General features: G+C 42.9%; 1 protein-coding gene across 2 annotated transcripts in view; it reads left to right on the plus strand.

Moving 5' to 3' along the window:
* Positions 1 to 26629, plus strand: part of BICD2 (BICD cargo adaptor 2) — a 169107-nt gene that overhangs the window by 38495 nt on the left and 103983 nt on the right. The window lies entirely within an intron of this gene.

Below are 26629 nucleotides of genomic sequence, written 5' to 3' on the forward strand. Positions count from 1 at the left end.
TGTTGTTAGTACTGAAATTATCCAGCCTTTTTAAAGACCTGTCCATGGTATTTGACTTTATCACCTACTACAGCTGTAGATTCTGGATTTACTATAAGCCGCAATAAAGCGGTATTTACTTTTTATGGTCTACATTCACATTCCTTTAGATTTATTTAGTGTCATGTTGTTATGGAACAAAGTCTCTAAAGGACCTATTGGGTTTTATTATGCCTTTCAGAATTCTGAATACCTCACTCATGTTCAGTCCATTCATTTCTGTGGAATCCTAATTTTTACTTTCATTTTATTTGAATCCCATCATTCTGTTAAATGATTCTGGATCCATTTACCCTATGCTATGATTTCAAGATCAGGCCACCAGAATTGGGGCAGTAGGAGAGAGAACTTGCCAAAAAAAAAAATTGATAAAACGTCATCATGACATTCTGTATTCTCAGCCATTCTTAAATGCAACTAAACATCGCATTAGCTTCTAATAACTGTGACTGCATTCTGAACAGCACTCCTCTTGGGGCTATTTGCACAGATTCCAAAGTCTTTTTGCAGAAGATCCTGCAAGGTTCCAGCTTTTCAGCATGTATCTGAAATTCAGATTCCTTTTGCTAATGTTTATTAACTTATGATTATCCAGTCTAAACTTTATCTGCCAGCATGCTGCCCAGTCCACCAGTGTATTTAAAATCCATCTGGAGTTTCTCTTATTTCCTAATACATTTTTACTAACCAAACCAACTTGGCATCATCAACAATAATCAGTAGATTGCTGTCCTGGTCCTGCTCTAAATCCTTCATTTTAAAGAACTCCATTCCCTGTTCAGCCCCTGAGATAACCTACAACTAAGTTATCTCTACTCTGAGGAGCAGCTATGCACTAAATCCATTTCCTGTTGCTCAGCCAGTATTTAATCCGTGACAAGAATTTGCTGCTAACTCCTTGTGGTTTATCTTTCTGAAGAGTTTTTGTTTCTTTTAATGTGACCTTATCTAGAGCTGTTTGAAAATTGAGGTAAACTATGTTCTGTAGGCCACCTTTGTTGTTTTCTTAGGGTATGTCTACAGTGGCAGAGTTACATCGCTGGCAAGTTTCAACATCACTCAGAAAATGCTGAAGGGAAGCCACTGTTGTGAGTTCACGCTGTCAGCTGCCTGCACAATAGTGTGTTCATACTTGCAGCGGTATTTGGAGCAGTGTGCTCTGGGAAGCTATCCCACAGAGCATCTCTTTCTCTTCTGCCGTTAAAACTTATGGGAAGGCGGAGGGGTTTGCGAGGCATCCTGGGTCCTGTCTTAATGCCCTGTGATGCATTGCTTCGCATTCCAGCAATCCCTGTGCTTGTGCCCGCATTTGGCGCCATCTATTAACGGTTTGCGTACTGCACACTTTGCCTCTTCGGTCTGCAGTGGAGTTGTTCCTTAAACTACAAAGGTAAGAGGAGTGTGACATTGATCTCATCATGCATAGTAGCTACAACACAAGATTGCTTGTGGCATTCAGGGAGGTGCTGACCACAGTGGAACGCCGCTTTTAGGCTTGGGAAACGAGCACTGAGTGGTGGGATCACATCATCATGCACATCTGGGATGATGAGCAGTGGCTGCAGAACTTTCAGATGGGGAAAGCCACATTCATGGGACTGTGTGATGAGCTCGCCCCAGCCATGCGGCGCAAGGGCACAAGAATGAGAGCTGCCCTGTCATTGGAGAAGCGTGGTGATTGCACTGTGGAAGCTGGCTACTTCAGACTGCTACCGATCACTCGCTAACCAGTTCGAAGTGGGAAAGTTGACTGTTGGAGTCGTGTTGACCGAAGCATGCAGGGCCATTAATCGCATCCTGCTCTGAAAGACCATGACTCTGGGCAACGTGCGTGACATTGTAGGTGGCTTTGCGCAAATGGGCTTCCCTAACTGTGGAGGGCCGATAGATGGCACGCGTATTCCAAGTCTGGCACCAGACCACCTAGCCACCAAGTATATTATGCGGAAGGGGTATTTCTCTATGGTTCTCCGGGTGTTTGTGGATCACCATGGGCTTTTACAGACATTAACGCAGGCTGGTCCGGAACGGTCTTTTGGAACACTGGCCTGTTCAGGAAGCTAGAAGCCGGGACTTTCTTCCTGTACCAGAAGATCACCGTAGGGGAAGTCAAAATGCCCGTTGTGATCCTGGGAGACCCCGCGTACCCCTTAATGCTGTGGCTTATGAAGCCATACATGGGGCACCTTGACCCAGCAAGGAGTGGTTCAACAACAGGCTGAGCAAGTGTAGAATGACTGAGTGTGCTTTTGGCCATTTAAAGGCCCGCTGGTGCTGCCTATATGAGAAGTTGGACCTGGCCGATGACGATATTTCTGTGCTTATAGCCACATGCTGTATGCTCCATAATATTTGGGAAGGGAAGGGTGAAAGCTTCACTCAGAGCTGGACTGCTGAGGCTCAGTGCCTGGAGGCTGAATTTGAACAGCCAGAGGCCAGAGCTATTAGAGGGGTGCAGTGCAGGTCATAAGGATCAGGGATGCCTTGAGGCAGCAATTTGAAGCTGAAATCCTCTAATATTTGTTGCTATGCTCGGGAGTGCAGTGCTTGTAATGCTAGGTGGTGATTGTGATTGGTGAAGAGGATGCACTATGAAGGTTTAAGAAAATTGCCTGTTACTTTGCAGGGCTCTGTTTGCTTTCAATTAACAGAATAAAGATAGCTTTCGAACAAAAACAATTCTTTTATTAAAAAACAACCACCAGAGGAGACAGACAAACAAAAAAACACATCAGCGCTATGGGGGAAGGGAGAGTCCTAGGAGGAGGTGGGGTCCCGGGCTGGTTAAAGATTTGTGTATGTCCGGGTATCATATGCAACCTTGTCCTTTAGTGTACAGTGCAGTGGGTACTGAACTTCAGCAGGGCTAAACTGCAGAGGGACAGGTGTTGTTGAATGCAGTGGGTGTGATGTCTAATGAATTAAAATATAACTCTGGAAACCATTGTTGCTACCACTGCTATATAATTGCAGCAAATCTTATACAAAATATAACTCATGGCCAGAAAGGGTTAAACAGTTTGCAGGCTGAATGACCCAATGCCAACCTTTAAAGACATGTTAGAAATTTAATTAGGGCCATTGCGTGCTAAATAGGCTAGAACTTTGAAATGCAAACCTATGTTGTTAGAAGTTAGAGGTAATATTATTTGTGTGCATAGGCGCTGACTTCCCCTTTGCCCAGTTGGTGCTCGACCCGCCTCTTCCTACCCCTGCACTGCCCTCGTCCCTCCCCCATACCGCCCCTGCCCCACCTCTTCTTCACCTCCTCCCCTGAGTGTGCCGCATCCCCACTCCTCCCGCCCCCCTCCTGGAAAGTCCAAAGCGCTGCCAAACAGCTGTTTGGCGGCTGTCGGGCAGGTAGCACTGGGAGGTAGGTGGAGGAGGGGGCGGCGGGAGCTTGGTTGCTGGTAGGTGCTAAGCACCTGCTACTTTTTCCCCATGGGTGCCTATGATTGTGTGCATCTTAGATGCTACCCATGTAATTGGACAATTCCTGTCTGTCACTATAACTATTGATTCAGAGCTCAAAATGGAATATTAACATTTAGCTGACTCTTTGGTAAAATAATGTCGTTGTCTATACGTCTCTTTTGAATTTTGTGATAGACTGCCTAACGGATAAATTGCCCTATGTTAATTTGTGTAACTAATTACTGGTGGTGGTTAAGCAAAAGGCTGCATCAAAATCCCATTATTTACTATCCAGGACTGCATGGTCAAGTGGATGCTAGAACAGTGTATAAAAAGACCCTTGGGTCCTGATTGTGTCATCTCAGATCTGTTTAATCTTCATCAGGGGAAGTTTGAATTGCAAGACTGAGGTCCCAGTTATGCTGGTACGCCCAGAATATGATATTTGGACATTGGGCTATAACCTATGAACTGAATTCTAAAGGAACTCTTTGCAACTACGAAGCTCACCATTTCTGCTATGAATGTGAACCTCAATGGATTGAACTCATGTCTGTATGTATAATGATCTTTTAACTATACTCTCTCTCTCTGTGTGTTTTAATGAATTTTAGTTTAGTTAATAAAAATTGGCTGTAGCGTGTATTTGGGTAAGATCTGAAACATTCATTAACCTGGGAGGTTGTGTCTGATCCTTTGGGATTGATAGAACCTTTTCCTTTTTATGATGAAATAAGATTCTCAGAAATCATCATACAGTATTTGACCTAGGTACCTGGATGGAGGACTGAGGGTGGATCACTTTAAGGGAACTGTGTTGTTTGGACTTCTGAGTAACCAGTAAGGTAATAAAGAAGCTGTTTTATGCTGACTTGGTAAATCTAAGTATTGGAATATCCAACAGCTTTTTGGGTATTGTCTGCCCATTCTTTGCAGTTCACCCTAATTGAGTGACCACAGCTGGTCCCCACTAGAACCCCACTAGGTCACATAGGTACTGGGAGTCGGCAGGACTGGACTGTGATGGGGCAGGAGTGGAATACAGAGGGTACAGACTGGAGCCAGGTGGTTGATAAGAGTGTGTTGGCGGTATCTGGGGGGGCGAATGGGAAAGAGTTTTGTGACAGCAGCTGCAGGGGAGGTTGGGCGCAGAGCTGCTCGGTTTGTAGTCCTAGTAGTACCTGGAGCGTGTCCTCTTGGCGCTCCATAATGTTTAAGAGCCACTCCATGGCTTCGTTCTGGTGTGCCGCATTCTCCTTTCGGTCCCTCTTCTCGCTGTCCGCCACTCCTTCAATTCTTCTTTTTCAGCTGCGGAGTGCATCATGACATCACGCAGAAAGTCCTCCTTAGTTCTTTGTGGCTGCTTTCTAATTCGCGCAGCCGTTCAGGCAAAGAGGGAGGTTGGGCTCCCAAGGTCATATCTGTGAAGCGAAAATGCAACATTTTACAGAAGCAGCAACACACAGACCACTGATTCAGTGATTTAAAACACAGCCACTATTCACATACTTGTCACTAACTGGCTGACCCCAGGCAAGCACACATGAGCCACAAGTCCCCCAAAATGGTGAGTAACCGCAGGGGAAATCCGTGTTCCAGAACTGTACTGTACACTGGGCACGTGGCTCTTGGGGAGAGCCAGCAGTGCATGGGGGGCCTTATAATCATTACTGTCCCCACATTTTCCATGGGCTCTGTTCATTATGGAAGATATCTCGCTGCTGAGAGTGACCAGGGAATCAAGGGAAGGTCTTCTCCAAGACCTCGGCTTCCGCCCTGGCCCTTATGTGGCTCGCCTGTGTGCAGCAAGGGTCCCCCTCCCCCAGTGACGGCAGAGTGGTGCAGAAAAGTTACCTTTTAATGGGGCAAGAAACAAAACAGCTCTGCCAAAGAACCTGCGGCAGCGGATTGCCCAGTATCTCCATGAGAGTTTTGTGGAGATCTCTGAGGCAGATTCCCATGAAATGAGGGAGTCAATCAACACCCTGTTCCATGCTCAGATTAAGCATGTGGTAGCATGTGCATCATACAGACACAAGACTGCTTTCTGCAACCCTCCTGCCCCCAACAATTGGCTTCAGTGATTCCCAAAATCAAAGTCACTTACCGGGGCCTCCTCTCCTGTTTGCACTTCGCCAAGCTCTGACAGCTGTGACTGGCTAGCCTCCTTGGGGGTAGAGAAGAGCTCCTGGTTGCATGCATCTCTGAGCTCCGAGTCGTTCTGCCTCTGGGTCCCCCTCCACATCCTCATTCAAGATTTCCTCCTCCTGGCTCAGTCCACTGGCATGCAAGCCAGCGAAGTATCCACAGGGGCCTTTGCAGTGGAGGTGGGGTCACCACCGAGTATCGCGTCCAGCTCTTTGTAGAACTGGCAGCTCGTGTGGTAGGCGTTCCGCTGATCCTTCACTTTCACCCTGCACTGCACTGTGTCCTGGTCATGGCCCCTTTCTGTCATGCATCGTGAAATCTGTCCATAGGTATCAATTCCTACGGCTGAAGCGCAGCTGGGAATGGACAGCCTCCTCTCCCCAAATGCTGACAAGGTCCAGCAGCTCGGCATTGCTCCAAGAGGGGCAAAGCTTAAAACAATTTTCCTGGAGTTGAGGAGAGGATCTCTCTGGTGTCTTCCATGGCTTATTCTTTGGCAGAGCTTGTACATCCGATGAAGTGAGCTATAGCTCACGAAAGCTTATGCTCAGATAAATTGGTTAGTCTCTAAGGCGCCCCAAGTCCTCCTTTTCTTTTTGCGAATACAGACTAACACGGCTGCTACTCTGAAACCTGTACTACATTTGTAATTCTTCAATCTTCTTAAAGCAGCAGCTGCTCCTAGATATATTGCACAGCCTCATCAGGATTTGCTATATCACACCTTATTCTTTCAGAACTCTGCTGGCTACCATCTGAGCCCTGTCCCTTCTTCCCAGACTGCAGAAGCTACATTGCATTTCTGGGCATGCTGAAGTGAGGGAGGACCCAGAGTTTCCCACCTCTAGCTAGCAGCAGTCATGATGGAAATGGCTGGTAGCTAAGCTGTTGTCCACAACGCATCCATTGGAACTACTGCTGAAAACTGTTGTCAGCAACCAGCCATCTTGGTAGTGTATACTGACTTACAGGGCCTGAATCTCTTTAGTTTAAATCCCGAGTGACTCCAGTATAATCAATAGAGTCGCATCTGTGTAAAACCAGGATAAGCGAACTCAGGATGAGGCCTGTTGAGTTCGAATCTCTGTTACGGCCACACCAACTTCCTTTGAGACCCCCAGTGAAATAACAATTTCCCCATTGTCTTCTGCTGTGGAGATGAGTACAAAGGCCTCGTCTTTATTGTGTGGTCAACTTGCTGAGATCAGTGCTAGATCAGTGCTGATCTTGGCAAGTTTACCTCACACTGAAAGTGAAGTGCCTTGTCTTCACTGTGTTTTTACCTCAGGAAAACTCCCATTCACTAGTTACCCCAAGGTAAAGAGCATTTCTTTTTTTAGCAGTGAAGACAAGGGCAAAGAGTGTGCTGCTCTTTCATTAGCCCAACCATTCTTTGTTTTATAATACTTAAGTCTAGAGAGTCACCTCCATGCTTAAGTCCTTCTAACCTAGAATGACCTTTGAGTAGTAGGCGTGGCATGCTTGGGGTAACTAGTGAATGGGAGTTTTCCTGAGGTAAAAACACAGTGAAGACAAGGCATCTAACCTTATAGTCTGTAGCAAGGAATTGCCATATGTCAGTGACTGGTATTTGTAATCATCTCTTTCTTTCTCCTCCAATTGGTGGCTGTCATCCCTTTCCAGCTCCGCCACTGGGCTTTAAGATTGCAGTGATAACATGAAGATCCTTATATTCTAACATTTGGTCATTGCTACTAGTCTCCTATGACTGTGATACTCATCTCTTTTATTATCCTTCCAAACAGAAATTCAGTACTTACTAACAAGTTCCCTCTGATTTGGTCCTTTGTGGCCCCCTCACCCATCTGTGCTTTTAAAATGTATTTATTTTTTGCCACCTACCTTGGCAGTTCTACCCACTCCTCACCTACTTACTCTCAATTTACATTCTCCTTCCTACTCTAACCTATTTTCATTGCCGGCAACCTTATTCCCTTAGAATATGTAGAGGTAGAATATGTAAGACAACAGTAAGCTTTAATGTCTTGATGTAATCCATTTGGATCCCTGCCATTTCACTGCATTGTCAGGAGGAGGATGTGGAACAGCAGAGGGGCTGCCTCTAGGCTAAATCAGGATATTGAGCTCACTGCAGACAATCTAGACTTCTATTACAGGCTTCCTGTGTGCAGAGAGCACAGTCTGGACATTATCTGTGGCAGATGACCTCACATTGCATCAGTTTTGCCTTTACAACCAATATTGTCCTGGCAATTGCTCCTTTGTGTTTACAGTAGCAAAATAGATTGCATCAAATTAAGGCATTGAGAGAATAGCTCCACTTTTTATGGATAATTAGTATACAGGGAGCTCATAAGAAAAGTATAGATCTTATTTTTTAAATTCAGAGCTGGCTAGGGAAAACTCTGTTGGGCAAAGTGTCTGCAGTGTTACAGGAAACAAGATGATCTGACAAAAAGAAAAGGAGGACTTGTGGCACCTTAGAGACTAACCAATTTATTTGAGCATAAGCTTTCGTGAGCTACAGCTCACTTCATCGGATGCATTCAGTGGCCTGAGTAATCTGGAAAGTCTCAGTTTAAGGTAACTGCCATTTAAATGCTGCTGACTTGCATATTTTAAAAAAAAACAACATGAAGTGTCAGTGGTGCTTTTAATATTGATCTGCAATTCAGAACAAATTAGTATTTTAATAGCAGCAGCATCTCTGCCTCCACAGCATGTGAATAATAATTTTTTTTTGTAATTCTAATACCTTAACAGCATGTGAGACTTCTAAAATGAAAAGGAAGGGAAGAATGAAGCTGTTGCTTTGTTTTGATTAAAAAAAAGATTTTGCTTATTGTCACCAGGAATAAATGTATGGGCTGGACACATGGTAGTCTTTGTGGGTGCAACGGAGCCCTGTTGCACAGAATATCTTGCTTAACAGCGTTACATGGTGTTTACGTGCTTGCGGCTTTGTATCGCCAGAGTGGAACATCTGCAAACCTGGAGCTTACTTTTCAAAAGCACTGAGCATCTACAACTCCCATCTGAACACAAGTCAACAGGAACAGCTGTGCTCAGCACCTCTGCAGATTGGGTTCCTTCCCTGGTGTTCATCTGTTGTAGGCCAACTTCTGTTCTCATTTACGTCTAAATCCCTTGCAACTCCCACTCTTTACACTAGTGTAGCTGAGCAAAATTTAGTACTATATGTAGAAAATTTAATATGGCTAATGGCAGCTGGATAGAGCTGATTCTAAAGCACAATATCTTAGGCAAGATTATGGCTGCAGTTGGCAGGACTGGCGTTTGTTAATAGCTGAGTTGTGAAGAGCTTAAGTGGTTCCAGTCGATCTCTGGATGTGCTCAGTAGAAGTAAAAAATGCAGTTCTCTCATACAATGACACAGTCAGTGTGTGGCTTTTGACAGCCATTAAATATTATACAAAAAGTAAAGCACATTCATGCTTTAGCTTTCATTAGCAAAATCTGAAATATTGGAACTAAGATTGCTAGCACTTTTTAGATAAGCATTTTGTTCCGACTTCATGAGGGGTTTGCTGGCTGACTGTAAAACCACAGTACATTTTTGTGAGTTGGATGTCAAGGTGCTGCAGTTTTGGTGTCAAGCAAATAAAGCAGCAGAATGGTTTGAGGGTAATGCTGAGTATGAAAAGATTCTTGGTTTTCCTAGACAATTTTGTGGAGTTTTGTGAAGTTACAATTTATTTATTTTCATGATCACAGTCATTCTGAAGTCCATTGTCACTTCAGATTTTATTTGCTTTTGACAATAAGAATAATGTAACATTTTACCGTGGTACCAAGTCTCGAGTCAAAGAAGGAGTTTTGTTGTTGACTTCGGTCAAAGGATGATCAAGTCCAGTATATCAGCATACAAAGTGAGTGGGCATTTTATTACTATTCCTTGGATAGTTATTTGCCAGCTGGAAATGAAGTAACTATTTAGCTATAAAACTGAGAAAATTAAAAGGATATGAACCTGTAGGACAGTGAAATTCCTATGTTTAGCTTATGTGCAGAGACAGACATGTAATTTAGATTTTCTAGGGCTTAATCTTACTTTCATTGAAGGCAACTGGATGTCTTTCCATTGATATCAGTAGTCCCTAATGATTAAAACAATGTGACAGTTGAAACCCTGTATAGAAGAGGGAACATGGCAACCTTCAATACAAGCAATCTAAAGTGAGGTCCTTTTTGGCTATTGTGGAATGTTGTTTACAGTAGGTCTGAATGTACAGGTCCCATTTACAGTTGCTTCAGTGGATACTGTTGTGACATTCCCCAGGGTACAATGTGGACGATTGAACAACAGTGTCCCCGTAACTCTATAGCCTGGGGTGCCTTTTACATCGCTTTCATGCCAGAACAGCCACACCTGGCCTGCTCGCATACGGCCCCTAGCATGTAAAATCACTCCCAGGTATGTTGCCTCAGCCATTCATGAATTACATACCGGATGACATCTGCATTTTCTTCAGTCCCAACCTTATTCCCCATATAGCAAAATCTTAGAATTTTACATGCAATGATGTTACACACATTTCAACAGGATGATAATATTCAGCCAATTATGAGTTTTCAAATTGTGCCTCACAAGGCATACTATGTACAAAATGACAGGTTTCAGAGTAGCAGCCGTGTTAGTCTGTATCCGCAAAAAGAAAAGGAGGACTTGTGGCATCTTAGAGAGTAACAAATTTATTTGAGCATAAGTTTTCGTGAGCTACAGCTCACTTCATCGGATGCATTCAGTGGAATTTTTTCCACTTTTTTTTTTTCTACTGAATGCATCCGATGAAGTGAGCTGTAGCTCACAAAAGCTTATGCTCAAATAAATTTGTTACTCTCTAAGGTGCCACAAGTCCTCCTTTTCTTTATGTGCAAAATATATCATAACCATATAACAGTGGTTAACATGAGGCATAGGGTGTCACAACTTTTATTGCAAACTGGTGTATCTCTTTCAAGTGTGTCATTAAATACAGCAAAAACTTTTTGGTGGAAACGACGTGTTATATTGGTTTTTATTTTTTCAGTCTTTGAGCTATTAAATAGGAGGTGACTGCTGTAACCGGAGAGTTGGAAAAGCATTCTTGACTAGGAGATGTAAAAATAGTTATCAGTTATTCTGTAATATCACATGACCCTGCTGTTTCCTCCTCACTTGCATGAGTTCTATTTGAAAATTCACATGCGGGCACGTGAATACAAAGGAAGCCTGTGCTTCCTGTTTTCCAGCGTGTAAGTAAATCACTGGAACTGCATATTCCTCAGAGATTTCAAACCAAAAAAAAAAAAAATCTTTCTTTGGGGCTCCTATGTTAAGCAGACTTGCTCATGTCTTTGTCTAATTTTTTTGTAGCTTCTTGAATCACTGGTGACTGTGACATTACCAGTGGCTAGGCTATGCAACGCAGTTGCAAGCACCCTGAACAGCGGCACTCTAACTTTATCTAACATTGATTCAGCTCTGTGCTCTAGGTTAAATGGTGCACACCCGTGATTTAGCGCTGTGTGTGTGTGTGTGTGTCTGCTGTCTGAATAGTGCAGTCACTCTAGATTACCCTGTTTGATCATAGCTCTTTCCTTGAAGTACAATTTCTCTCTCTCTTTTTTATTGTTGGTCCCCCCTGCCATCCTTCCTTTTTAGCTGGAAATTTAAACATAAAGAAGCAGAGCATAATTTATTAAAATGACAGATGCTAACATGACAGGCAGTAGTAAACTGATGTACCTTGGTTTGATGCAGAGCCTAGACTTTTTCGGCATAGGCTGCAATTAAAAAGGAAGGAAATCAAAAGATTTTAGACTGTTGTAAATACAGTACACACTTGATAGAAAATCTTATGAGATTGTAATTGGGTATTGTTGGGATGAACTGTACAGCCCTTGCTCAGATTAAAAATCAGTTCATTCGCAGTTTATTAAAGCTTTTAAGTAAAGAGGTGGATAAAAAGGGGGACATGAATCAGTTAAACAGAAATCCCTTTTGCAGTATAATGGTCACACAGTAAGTTTTGATTCTTGTAAAGGTTGGTGAAAAGATAGGGCAATCTGAGCAATCTATGTGCATCTTTGAGATTGCAGAAAACTGCAAGGTTGGAAAGGTCTATGTTGTTTGCACCTTCATTTTCAAAACCACTCTGTATATGATGCAAGTGAAGAACTCACTGACTCAGAATCGTGCAATATTAGAACATGTAATAAATGCTGACTTTATTAAATGTTCAGTCATTCATCATCCTCAGTTTCATTAAGTGCACATTATTAGTATTTGTGGAAGCACAGGTAGGTATTTTATATTTTTAGCCTGAGTTTTGTTTTTTGTTTTTTTTTCCAAAGCTGCCTAGAGGATGCCCAAACCCTGGTTAAGGTTAGTGGAAATTGGGCATTCAAACCCCATAGGTGGTTTTGAAAATCTGAGCCTACATATGCTATTGTCTAGGGATGAGCAAATTGGCACTGGGAAAAATTAAAACTGGTATGTAGCATCACCCATCAACCTAACTTGAATCTTCATTGAGGTTAAAAAGTACTCCTCTTCTGCTGGTACCCACCTTCTTTGGTTAGAGCTGATAACATTTTTATGTGCATTTGTGCCCCCTCTTACATGTGAACTTTGCTCAAATGGGTTTTTGTTTGCATGTGTGGGGAATGGCTGTTCTTTATACAAATACCCAGTGTACAAGGGCATTTTTGCACTTGGGTGACCGATCAACTACTAAAAACAATGGATAGCAAATAGCTGATGTATACCCAAATAGCTCAAGAACATCCCATGAGCTGAAATTTGTGGAATGAAGAAAACCTTTGCAGAAATCCAGATTGGTTCATGAACCAAAAAAGGGGTAAATATATCTAGGAAGGGCAGAAATGAGTTTTAGTTTTTTTATAATTTTGATGGATACTACCAGTGTTCATTTTTAAGCATTTTTTCCTTTTTTTTAATCAATTTAAATTTTCAGTTGCGAGAAATTATTGGGAAGAGTCAGACAATAATTATTTAATGACAGTGAATGCTGATATTCAAAAACTTGAAGCTTTATAACCATTAAAACAAATTGTCAACATCGCATCAATATATAATGAAGTAAATATCCTTAAATCAAACTCTAATAAATTCTCAAGCAGCATTTTTCCTTACTTTGCCCATCTGTAAATGTAGATTATTATCAATGGAAATACTTCTTTTGGTTTGTAAGTGTATGGTGAAACTGACATTAACTGATATATTTAGTCTCAGAATGATTAGTTTTTTATCAGTGACTCTTATTGTGCTGAATAATTTGATCCTTTTTGCCTTGGATCCTTCTCAGCTTGTGACTTTCTAGTGAGCTCTCTGCTCCTCACCTTCCTGAAGTCTCAGGTACTTTTCCAAATTTAAACTGTTGAGACTTATAACATTTATTGATCACTGTTAAATAGTATTTGGTTAATTCATTTCTGTTTAACTTTTGACAGGTTTCAGAGTAGCAGCCGTGTTGGTCTGTATTCACAAAAAGAAAAGGAGTACTTCTCGCACCTTAGAGACTAACCAATTTATATGACCATAAGCTTTCGTGAGCTACAGCTCACTTCATCAGATGCATTCAGTGGAAAATACAGTGAGGAGATTTATATACACACAGAACATGAAAAAAATCACATCAGCCACACTATCAGAGGCTCATTCACCTACACATCTACCAATGTGATATATGTCATCATGTGCCAGCAATGCCCCTCTGCCATGTACATTGGTCAAACTGGACAGTCTCTATGTAAAAGAATAAATGGACACAAATCAGATGTCAAGAATTATAACATTCAAAAACCAGTCGGAGAACACTTCAATCTCTCTGGTCACTTGATTACAGACCTAAAGGTTGCACTATTACAACAAAAGGACTTCAAAAACAGACTCCAAGGAGAGACTGCTGAATTGGAATTAATTTGCAAACTGGATACAATTAACTTAGGCTTGAATAGAGACTGGGAGTGGATGTGTCATTACATAAAGTAAAACTATCCCCCCCCCCCCCCCCCCGAGTTCCTCAGACATTCCTGTTAACTGCTGGAAATGGCCCAACTTGATTATCGCTACAAAAGGTACCCCCACCCGCCCCCCCGGCTCTCCTGCTGGTCATAGCTCCTCTTAAGTGATCACTCTCCTTACAGTGTGTATGATAACACCCATTTTTTCATGTTCTGTGTATATAAATCCCCCCACTTTATTTTTCCACTGAATGCATCTGATGAAGTGAGCTGTAGCTCACGAAAGCTTATGCTCAAATAAATTGGTTAGTCTCTAAGATGCCACTAATACTCCTTTTCTTTTTGTTTAACTTTTAATACTCATAGTTACATGGTTGTAACATCATAAGCATGTGGATGATTGAGAAAAGGCAAATTCTTGACCCACTTCTTCCAACCTTTTAATATCTTAGCTGATTTTAGATTGATTTTAGTATTTCCAGAACAAATGAGCATGTATCTGTGATTTCTCTCTCAACATTTAAAAACAAACAAAATACCAACAACCCAACGCCCACAAAAAAACTACAAAGTAGGATTTCGGATTATATCCGCATATACTGCCTTCTCAAATTATTTGCCTTTGTGACACTTAAAAATGAGAGAATCCTAATAAAAGGTCCTCCCAAATTTGACACCTCATTCCTTGTTATCTCCTGGAGTGTGTTTGTGCAAATGGGTTTTTAATGCCTTGCAAAACTGGGTTCATTCACAACTGCTTAATTATAGCCATACTGGTGGACACTGCTATTCTATTTAACAAGCAGTGGAGGTAAGGAGCCTTAGGCTCAATCTGTTTAGCATGTGATGAGTTCCCCACTGGAGTTCTTTGATGAGTAGATGGTGCTTACTTAATGGACAGAGATTACTTTTAATAGGAGTGATGATGCCTGGCATGACAAAACGCCCCTTTCTGTTATCCATGTAAAGAAGAAACTGGTTGAAAAAATAGTAAATTATGACTGGCACTTCTGTAGTGACAGGTTTCAGAGTAGCAGCCGTGTTAGTCTGTATTCGCAAAAAGAAAAGGAGTACTTGTAGCACCTTAGAGACTAACCAATTTATTTGAGCATAAGCTTTCGTGAGCTACAGCTCACTTCATAGGATGCATTCAGTGCAATATTACCACAAAAAGACTTCAAAAACCGACTCTAGCGAGAGACTGCTGAATTGGAATTGGACTTCTGTAGTGGTGCAGGACTGAGAGTCATTTTGGGGATTGTATTTAAAGGCATTTTATGTAAGGCTTAAAATCATTGGCCTGATTTTCTTTCTCTCCCACCCCCAAACCCTCAGTGTTACTGGTGCTCATCAGCTCTGAAAACCAGGCCACACGTATTAAAATCCAAACCTGTAACTGTATTATTGTTGTTGTTTTCAACACTCTTTGTTTCCTTTCACTCCTCATGAGGTTGGCTTACTGTGCACTTACCTCAGATTGTGAAACTGGGCTAGGCACTTTCACTTGAACATACAGCCCATTTTACTTTCTGACTCTAAACTGCACCACCATGCTGCTGTGGTTGGGCTCACCACACTGGAGAAGAGTTAAAATGTTATATTTTATTCATTTGCCGAATCTGTTAAGTCCAAACAAACACAAAAACAGTGCAATTCGCATTAGGTTTTGTTAAGACCTACTTCCCCTCATGCATTATTATTGTTAAACAAAACTTAAAATTAAGAGCCAAAGGCCAGATTTTCAAAGGCATTGGTATAAAAAGGTACAGGTAGTTACCTAGTTGAATTTTCAAAAGTTCATAATCAGATTAGGCATTTTTTGACACCTAAAATACTTTTTTTAAAAAAACGAGGAGTCCAGTGGCACCTTAAAGACTAAACAGATTTATTTGGGCATAAGCTTTCGTGGGTAAAAACGCACTTCTTCAGATGCATGCAGTGAAAGTTACAGATACAGGGATAAATATACTGGCACGTAAAGAGAAGGGAGTTACCATACAAGTGGAGAATCAGTGATGACAGGGTCAATTCAGTCAGGGTGGATGTGGTCCATGCCCAATAATTAATGAGGAGGTGTCAATACCAAGAGAGGGAAAATTGCTTTTGTAGTGAGCCAGACACTACCAGTCCCTATTCAAGCCCAAATTAATGGTGGTAAGTTTGCAAATGAATTGTAGCTCTGCAGTTTCTCTTTGAAGTCTGTTTTTGAAGGTTTTTTTGTTGAAGAATGGCTACTTTTAAATCTGTTATTGAATGTCCAGGGAGATTGAAGTGTTCTCCTACTGGCTTTTGTATGTTACCATTCCTAATGTCTGATTTGTGTCCATTTATTCTTCTACATAGAGACTGTCTGGTTTGGCCAATGTACATGGCAGAGGGGCATTGCTGGCACATGATGGCACATATCACATTAGTGGATGTGCAGGTGAGTGGGCCCCTGATGGTGTGGTTTGGTGCGATTGGGTCCTATGATGGTGTCGCTAGAGTAGATATGGGGATGGAGTAGGCATCAGGGTTGTTACAGGGCTTGGTTCCCGGGTTAGTGTTTCTGTGTTGTGGTGTGTAATTGCTGGTGAGTATTTGCTTCCGGTTGGGCTGGCTGTAAGCTAGGACTGGCCTGCCTCCCAAGGTCTGTGAGAATGAGGGGTCGTTTTCCAGGATAGGTTGTAGATCGTTGATGTGCTGGAGTGGTTTTAGCTGGGGATTGTACGTGATGGCTAGCGGCGTTCTGTTATTTTCTTTGTTGGGCCTGTCCTGTAGTGGGTACCTGACTTCTGGGTACATGTCCCGCTCTGTCAGTCTGTTTCCTCACTTCCCCAGTTGGGTATTGTAGTTGTAAGAATGCTTTTGTAGCATTCTTTGCACTGTAGTGTCCAGGAACTGGATCTCTTGTGTGGACTGGTCCAGGCTCAGGTTGATGGTGGGGTGGAAATTGTTGAAATCCAGATGGACTGGGAGTGGCTGGCTCACTACAAAAACAATTTCCCCTCTCTTGGTATTGATGCCTCCTCATCAATTATTGGGAGTGAACCACATCCACCCTAACTGAATTGGCCTCGTCATCACTGATTCTCCACTTGTAAGGTAACTTCCTTCTCTTTATGTGCTTTAGTATATTTATGCCTGTATCTGTAACTTTCACTGCATGCATCTGAAGAAGTTGTTTTTACCCACGAAAGCTTATACCCAAATAAGTTTGTTTAGTCTTTAAGGTGCCACCAGACTCCTCATTGTTTTTGTGGTTACAGACTAACACGGCTACCCCCTCTGATACTAAAATACTTTTGAAAATCTGGCCCCAAATTGACAGCATCTCTGTTAGAGCTATTTTAGTAAATTAGCAAAATAGCACTTTCTTGAATAAGAGATTTGGTTTAATATTTCTTACATTCTATTCCAGACTTCTTCTGTTGCAATTCGAAATACTGTTTAAATATATACTTTGAAATGGAGGACTAACCAAGTAAGCATAAGGAAAAACCTTTGTGTATCATGTTAAACACCCTGTACAAACTGAAAAATTTTATTTTTTATGAAAACTTCATATAGTAGAAGCCACAGAGAAGCACTCTGGGAAGATGATCCCAACAACACAGAGGAGGCACACTGGGGAATCTTAACATGAAGAACAATGAAAGTACCCAAAGTTCTATGCTTACCTATGGTGCAAAATTCCAATCACAGCTACATGTAAGGAACATCAGTGTCATTTTAGTATTGCAAATAAGGTGGGGAGAGAAACAGTAAACGGACTTGTTGAATCAGTAAGAGAAAAGTGTGGTTGGGGGTGCATAACTGCAGAGCTGCATGCTTGAGTATATCTTTGCTGGCCTAATAGACAAAAGGCCGTTTATCTGAGTAAAACATTCACCAGTGTATTGAGCCTTGGTACTGAAAAGAACAGGACAGGGCTCTTAAATAACTGAACAATACGCACCTTGGTAGTCACCAATTAATGTATAATTAAGGAGGGAGCAGAATTTTTGGCCCCTCCTAAGTGTCAAAACCTGCCCCCATTTAATTTTGCCAGTAATTTAATTACGAGTGCAGGATTGGGCCCAAAAGCTGGTGAGGACTAGGTGAAAGAGAGGCTAAGAGTTAGGTCTCATTTCTTAGAAGCAGTTGCTGAACTAGAGAGTCCCCTAACTGTCGACTTAGATTCCTGGCTGACCTTATAATACTCTCCAGTTTAACCCTGATCACATAAGTAGTGAGAGCGAAGACAGTATGGTATTCGTGCTTAATAGCTAATCCTTCTCGTTCTTGTAATGAGCCATTATAGATCTCCTGTATTTCTCTTATGTATTTTTACCGGAATGTAAAAATATTCTTAGTATTGTTAGTGATCTTGCATGATTACACAGAGGGATATTTTGTTAGGAAAGAGAACCCCCAGAGATGCATGAGCTTTTTGAGTTTCTGGCATAGTGTCTTCTGTTTACAATATTACACTGTTCTGTTGCTTGACAGTATTTGCTTTCCATACAGTATATATTACAATAAGAAAGTTCCGGGAGAGGTGACTGTATGCCTTGGGAAGGTGAATGGTCCTCAGAGTTTTTGGCTTTGTCTTTCATTTTATTAAAACGGTGTTTGAAAATTATTTCAGTGAGAAGCATGATAGTGAGTCTCTCCTGGACCTCCTTCCTATGTAACATTGTGTGTTGAGTTCCAAAAGGATATCCTGTGTAAGTATTGTTACTTCGGTTTTCTAGACAGGGAGATGAAGGCAGAGAGTGAAGGGTCAGATTGGGTCGCTAAGGCACAGCCTCAAGTATGGGCTAATGTGGAGACACCTCACTCCAGGGGAAGATCCGGCAGCTGCACTCAACACTTCGCAGAGCTTATGGGGAGCACAGCTATTGCCTGACCCCTTAGGAAGGTGTGGTGTGTGCTGTCCTCTGGGGCTGGCTGATAGGGAAAGGAATGGGGTGTTACATGGCTCACTTCTCTTTCGGGCCTGATCAAAAGTTCATTGAAGTTAATGGGCCAACTCCCACTGACATAAAAATTTTTTGGATCAGGTCTCTGTACTGGCTCACGTGTGGAGGCAGTAGCCCTGAGCAGCCTTTGAGCTTGTGGGAATACAAGGGCTCCAGGTGTGACCTCCCGAAGGTGGCGGTTGGCATGGGTGGTGGGTATCATAGGCTAGGGGAGACTGAGCGAGGCTGAGCCTCCCCAAACAACCTGGTGGGGCCTTGGCTACGCTCCATCCCCAGGCTCCCTCCTGCAGTTCCCGGCACTCTGCCCTGGCCCAGGCTGGCTGGGGCTGGCCAGCCTGCTGTGGGCACTAGGGTGGCTGGGGCTGGGGCCGCGCTGCCCGCTCGGCCTTGCAGCCGCACCACCCAGCATGCCAGGGCTGGGGCAGGAGTGCTGTGGGCTCCTGCGGGGGTGGGAGGCAGAAGGAGAGGAGGGGGGTGGTGCTTCAGGCAGAAAGGGCAGGCGTGGGGGCTAGCCTCACCCAGCCACCTATGGGGGTCGGGATCTTGTGGCCCCCTTGGCTCCCCACCAGCACTTCTCCAGTTGCTGGCCACAATCTGGCCTTAAATAACTTGCTCAAGGCTACAGAGGAAGTCAGTTGGGTTTTCCAATTGGGAATTTGCAGGCTGCCATAGCAGTGCTCAGACCAAACATAACTCAAAGGAGGCCACACACGTTCAAACTAATACTCTATCAGTAACTGTCTACAGAGATCCACATTTGTACATATATATCCTATATTATTTCCGGTTCAGGGTGCCATCTGGGGAGGGCCAGGGGGCTCCCAGGCAGAGCTCTTAACTGCTGCACAGCATGTGTGTGGACTGTGAGTTCTGCAGGGGAGGGGTGCTGCTCCCAGCTTGTGCTCCTGGGGCAGGGAGTCAGTATCTTGTTTATAGACAGAGGCAGGGTAATTAACACAAGAAAGGGCTGGTAATTATATTAAGGATCTGGAAGTTATTAGATGAGCCCGAAAAAGGGATTCCAGTTTTTCGGGCTCATTTAATAACTTCCAGATCCTTAATATAATTACCTTTGCTGGGGGTGGGGAGTGTTTGAAGAGAGACTGCAGGGGACTCAAATGCAGCCAAGCCCTCTGAGCCGAGGTTACATTCAGAAAAGAGGGAGATTTGAGGGGAGAGGTGAAAAGAAGGGGCCAGGAATGAGGAAAAATAATAGCAGTGGCATAGGAAAGTTCCCACTCTACCTGTGGTACTTATGTGTGGCCCCCATTACCGTAGTATCTTAGCGCTTCACAATGTCTCACCTGTTTCTCTTCACAGTCCCTCACTGAGGTGGAGCAGTGCTGGTATCCCCATTGTACAGATGGGGCACTGAGGGACACACAGACTAAAGGCCAGATTTTCAAAGCTATTTAGGCACCTGGTGAGATTTTTCAGAAGTGCTTAGAAGGTTCAGTGCTTTGTAAACCCCACTAGATGCCTAGCTGCATCTTTGGGTGCCTAAAAACCTTTGAAACTCTGTCCCTGAGGCACTAGCCTGAGGTCATACAGGAAGTCCATGGGCGAAGTAGAACCCAGGTCTCTGAGGGCTAGTTCTCTATCTGCTGAACCAGCCTATCTCTCTGTGGCATGATGCAAGAAAGAGGACACTGATAGATGGGAGCAAAACCAGGAAGGCCAGTTCTGAGACTCCAGCGAACGGTCCCAGGCAATTAGGAAGGATGTCGTGGTTAACAGCATGAAAAGCAGCACAGAGGTAGGAAGGATAAAGAAAGAGAGAGAATGAGAGTCAGATGAGAGGAAATCACTTAACCGCCAAAGGGTGGCAGGTTCTGCCCCATGTTGGATGGTAGAGCAATGGCTGCTGTTCAGTTTTACATTTTAACTGAAAACCATTTTGTTTTGTCATTTGTTTGTTCTGAGTTTGAGAAAAGGAAGGAATAAGAGCGTCGTATGAGTATCAGATGTGTTTGTGCCTCAGATTCTTAAGGTTTCAGCTGTATTCAGGCCAATTCCAGAACAAAGGACAGAAATTACACCCACAGAGTCCATAAAGTTGACGATTATAGTCATGTTTTCTATTATTCACTGGGCACTATGTGTGTGCTCAGCATTGTTTAGAATATGCCAGAAAATGTAGTCCCTGAGCCAATGCATATAAGATGTGTGACCCTGGATAAGATGGCTCAGGGACTATTTAAGTATGAAATGTATAGTTATTGAGCACTTGTTAATATCTATGAGTGGAGGTGCTGATGGCAATTGAAGTTTTACTTGATTAAGGACTAGAAGATTTGACCCTCCAACATTCTTTCAAGAGGAAGAGCTGCCAATAGTGCCTGTGCCTGTTTATTTTCCTTTCCTGCCTAGAGTGGCTTGGATATAACTCAGAAGTCTCAATTGTTTACTCATCTTTAAAATGTGAATTTTCTTGGTGTTTGGTTTTAAATATTCTCCTGTGAAAACTGCAACTCTGTCGCTGTAGTGTTGTGTTTAAGAGCCTTCTGGAAAGTAACTGGCCTTTAAACAGAAGTGAGAGTAGTGTTGCCAACGCTCATGATTTTGTCATGAGTCTCATGATGATTATTGTTTTCCTTAAATCCCCAGCTCCTGGAGTCAAGTGGATATGTGATGATTTCAGCCTTCATTTTTAACTGAAAAATGAAATTTCTAGCCCTTGTGGCTGTGGAGAAAGCTTCAAAATGTGACCCCAGTGCACTCTAAAGGCTCAAAAAGTAGAAGGCAAATTAAAAGAACGCCAAATATATTATTATTAAAGCCAATCTCATGATTTTTGGTGAGCCTGATTCATGATTTTTGAACATTTGGGGTTGGCAATACTGTGAAAGTGACTTGAAAGTATCAGTTTTGACTCCTGTTTAAAGCCAGTTTCAAGTCTATTATTTGTAGTGGGGTAACACCGCTAGCAGGTGCAGAAGGAGGTTTCCAAAATTTAAATGATCTATTCCAAGTGAATCGGTGAACTGCAAAAAATTGATAGTAATCTAGATTTTTCTACAGTTGTTTCAATTGCTCTTTGTTCCAGAGTTAGTAACAGAGTAAAAATATACATTAAAATTTTAAATGTAACCAGTGTCCCTTAAGTGACTTGACACAAGATGTTAGAACATGTTAGTATTAGAACTGAGTGGGTCTAATATTTATTTCATTTTCTTTCTTTATACAGGAATTAGATACGGTGGTTTTGTCAGCTAAGTTCTAAGTTATTATCTAGAAAAACAATTAGAGTTCTCAGGAGCCTTAATAGCCCCTGGAATCATGGTTAAAGTTGTGCCGTGCCCTTCTCCCCACCCCCTGGTACAAAAATCTGAAATTGGGAGAGAGCTCTCCATCGGCATAATAAAACCACCTCTGTGAGTGGCATAAGCGATTGTTGTCAGGAGAAGCTGTCCCGCCAACATAGCGCTGTGCACACAAACGCTTATGTCAGTCGGGGGTCGAATAGTCACACCCCTGACTAAGTTTTGCCAACATAGGCTGTAGTATATACAGCCTAAGTTGTTGGGAAGGTTCAGGTTTTCTTGTTTCCCTCTAATGTCATAGGTGGCCTGTCCATTCACTGCCTTCGGTATTGGAATTGGGAGGGGAAGATCAAAATATTTACATCTTATGTAAAATATGAACATAAGTAGCTATTGGGCTTGATTCATGACCACTGGAGATGACAGGCAGTGTCTGCACTTCCGCTACCCTCTGTGGGGTCCCCCAAAAGATTGTGCTAGGTAAGACCTCTTGAAAGGTTAGGGCTCCACCGCTGGAGGTTGTGCACTCTCCAGAGGATCTGCTGAATTCTTTCATCCTATGGCTGCCCTGGCTATGTCTCCTTCCCAGCCACTTCTGCTCTTCTGCCAGTCCCCTGCTAGGGGATGACTTGTGCCACTTCAGCCTCGTTGTAGGCTGCCTTTGAGCTACTGGAGGCTCTGTACCTAGAATGGCTTTGCATGCCATTGGAAACTGATTTCAAATGAGGGCTGAAATAAGCAAGCCTGGTCATAAACCAATGGGCTGCTCAATGGGGGACAGTTACACTTTTGCAGGCTGTGTTAAGCCGAGTCCTTCAGCCTGGGTGGGGTTGGCCTTGCCTAAATGCCAGTGATTACCCTCCCCATTAGTCTGTAGGAAGCTGGCTGTTTTCACTTACTCTTACCACCTTTGTGGAATCCAGCCTCTTTAAATAAATGGCTTGATATGCAGTTTTTATCATCTTCGCAGTTTCTGCTGTTGTCACATTGCCCACATGATTTGTCACACCAGCAGCGCCTTGCAGAGCCGGCGCTATGCCAGTCAGTGTGTGGGAACTGTGCCAGTTCAGGGGGAGTGGGATAGCTATTGGAGGAGAGGATGGCTTTAGGAATCTGAGCACGTCTTTGCTAGCTGCAGACTTGGGATTCAGAGAACTGAAAATAAGCCAGGTCTTTAAAATGATATTCCAGCCTAAAGCTACCCTGCCTGTAGTTCAGCACAGGAATAATAGTGACTAATACTATGTGGTGGGACCTCACACTTTTAGGTCCACATTTGTACATTATCCAGGCCTCAAATGTTCATCTCTGGAAGAGATTTTTAATGGCAGGATATAAGCAGTATGCTAATCCATTGTCTTGCAGTTTTTGTTGTACGAAGTGGCATAGATGGGTAGCCGTTTTCTATGATAAAAACGACATACAGGGACAGAACTTAAGCTGGTGCAAATCGGCTTAGATCCAATGATTTCAACAAAGCAGTGTCAGTTTACATCAGCTGGGGATCTGTCCCACAAACATTGTAGAAGGTAGTAATGATCATACTGCATCAAACTGGTGGGTGCATCTGGTGGGGGCAGGCACGTGTGTGGAGTTCTGTGTGTGGTGGCTTGGCCTCGCCACTTAAGTCCAAGCCAGCCAACTCCCTGGGTCTGAGCTTGGGTGGGTAGCCTGAGCCACCGCCCATCCTGCACATCCACACTGCTAATTTTAGTGGGCTAGCTTGAGTGAAGCTAGTAGCAGTCTGTCTACTGGGCTAGGAACCACACCTCCCAGCTGCAATGTAGACATACACTATGAGACCACCTTCCACAGCTCCCCCTGTGGACAGTAAAGGGCACCCACAGTACTGGTGGATAGAATTCCATAATTAACTTCTCTCCTCAAATTAATAAATAGTGCCAGTGTTAAGCAGAAGCATTAGCTGCAAAGTTCTATGTGTGGTAAAGTCTTGTTTGGAGGCTGGGAGGGCTCCTCCCCCAAGACCCAGTGTTGAACCTGTGGTCTGTAAGAGCGGATGCCTGCTACAAGCAGACAAGACCATTAGTTCATTGATCTATTATGATGCCCCAGGAAGGAAAATCTTTGTCCCAAATCTATCAGACCTAGAAATTATTGCTTGATGCAGTCTTTTTAGACTCTCCTCTGCACACGCACGTGTGCACACAGCTACTCTTTTTTTTTTTTTTGTTTGAATATAAAACTGTAATTGAATTTTTAAACTCAGCAAAATGTATTTGGAGCTTCTAATTTTCCTCCTCCACTGCAGTCACACTGTAATTTTCTTTGAAAATCTTTCATGGATGCCCAAATTCAGCCACTTAAAACAACTAAAGCAGCTGCTGGTTTGCAGTTTCCTCCCAAGCAATGGCTCACCAATGAAGCTGTTCCATGGTAGCTAATGAGCTTAGGAGCAGCAGGACACATTTTGGTTGTTGGAGCAGTATCATGCTGAGTGTCCCAAGGACAGAACACCAGAAGGGGAACTCTCTGAAGGAGAATTGAGGGAATGCATCATTAAATGTGTTTTGGTGTGTGCAGTTCCCTCCCCCCCAAGATTTTACACTGACGGCCATTTTTAGCACCAGCTGCGTAATGGAACTAGATACCTTTAGTGTAGCCAATGGCAGCTGGCTTCATATTTTCTTATCAAAAGATCCCACATTCATTTAAATTGCGGGGGGGAGGAATGCTAATGAATTAAATACCTTATGACTAATATTGCTTGGTACTTAAGTCCACATAACCCAACTACATATTTACTCATGACTGGGAAGTCATGTGAAGGGAAGGCAACCAGTAATGCTTACTTAGCAGCTCTGACTTTATGTATTAACACCCAAAAAGGAATACATACACCCTGAATACTTTACAGCGATTGTTGTCGGGGGAGGGTAGAATGTGTGTGCTCCTGCTCTTATGGTATATTACTTAGTACAATGCCAGCTGAAAGAAACAAAGACTTTGAATCTCTTTGAATAAAGAACAGTTTGAAGGGGAACAGCTGGTTTGGATAGTCCTGGTCTCCTCTTACTGAGGGTAAAAGGCAGAATGCATAGTATTCCTCATGGGAGTTCTTGATTAGCGGTGCTCGTATTTTTTTTTTGTTTAGTTATTTATCCACAAACTGCTTATTTTAATGAAAGAACAGCTAAGGCACTGAATCCAAAGGTGGGATTTGTACACATTTTCCTTGATTTCCAGCAGGCAAAAACTAAGCAAAGACACAGCAGGGGAAAGTTACATGCACTAATGCTCCTGAATCACATGCAGGCAAGTGCCCACTGCCTAAAATATAAGGAGTGGGTCACCCTATTGGCCTATCAGGCTCCAATTTAAGTACATGCAGAGCACCGCCACTCCACAAGCCCTTTTAGCTCAATAAACCAGGCAGTGGATTATTTTCAACAAGTCTACCATTCTTATACCACTTATCTTCTTTCACACTCAGGCCTGGTTTACCCTAGGAACTTATGGTGGTAAAACTACGTCGCTCAGGGGTGTAGAAAATCCACACCCCTGAGCGACAGAGTCATATCAACTTACCCCTGGCTTTTCCTGTCGACATAGCTACTGCTTCTCAGGGAGAGGGAGTACCTACCCGGATGGGCGAAGCGCTCATAGATAGCATCTTCACTAAGCACTACAGTGGCGCAGCTGCACCTTTGCAGTGCTGTTTGTGCAGACAAGCCCTCAGCTGCGCCTTTCTACTGAAAGAATTACAGTTGGGTTCCTTTTTTAACACGTGTCTTGTTGGAACACATGTGCATTCCTTTGCTTCCAAACACTGCTGTATTGTGAGGGTGTGCTGTACATGGTAATGTGAATGTAATTGGAGAACCCAACCCTCAACTTCTCTATGAATGAGTGAAGGCAACAGTTAATGCCTCATGTTGGTTCATCTGTTGAGTACAATTACCTTCCTGTATCAGCCTTTCACTTCAGAGGAAAGGGCAGTGTGGCATTTATTAAAGCCTGCTCCATGTTGCTTGACATTTCAACACCACATGTCACTCGATGCTCAGCCAGACGAAATGTGGGGGGAGGGCAGAGAAAAGAACTTGGTTGGATCAATGCAATCGCTGGAGATGCAGAAACAAATGTAGGGTTGCGTTAAAGAAGCCAGCATGACAAACATGCTTGGGTAAAGATTGGAGTCCAGGGACAAGTTAAAGCACAAACGAGCACACAGACACGCTTAGGTGCACAGTCCTTGGGCTGTTAGTGATGCTCCATCTCACACTTCCAACATACAGGGTTTAATTAGAGCCTGCTGTGCAGAGGGTGTTCTGACTGCAGGGTGTTCGCAGAGGGACAAAGGTTGCATCGTTTGCTGTTAGCTTAGTGTATGGCAGCAGATTGATTCTGTTTCTATTATATTTCTTTTAAAGTCACTCATATTTTGAAGATAATTTTTCACTTCTCAAAATTGGTTAGTGAAATAATCTCATTGTGGAAGAGTGGGTGGACAGCTGGCAAATATCAGTGAGGCATTAGGTTTCCAGCTGTGTAAGCCTGTCACTTCTGCCCATTTGCAACAACAAAGTGAATCAAATGGCAACATTATTTTTTTTGTCCCCCTGTATGATAAGTTGAATGTCAGAAAAGAAGAATGAAAATCTAAGAGCAGATGTAGGACCTATGGTGCATTAGATGTATTCCTGATTATTATCAGGAATAGTGTTTCTGAAACAGATGTCAGAGAGAGGTTTTGTTGGTAATTACACAGGCATTTTTTCCTCTAGACATGAAAAATTGAACCAGAGATGCTATGATGTATATTTTAGAGCAAATAGTTCCTGTCAAGTTTAATGATATGTTATGTAGTTTCCTTTTAAACATCATTAAACC

Source organism: Lepidochelys kempii, chromosome 7 (genome assembly GCF_965140285.1).
Source record: "Lepidochelys kempii isolate rLepKem1 chromosome 7, rLepKem1.hap1, whole genome shotgun sequence".
NCBI lineage: Eukaryota > Metazoa > Chordata > Testudines > Cheloniidae > Lepidochelys > Lepidochelys kempii.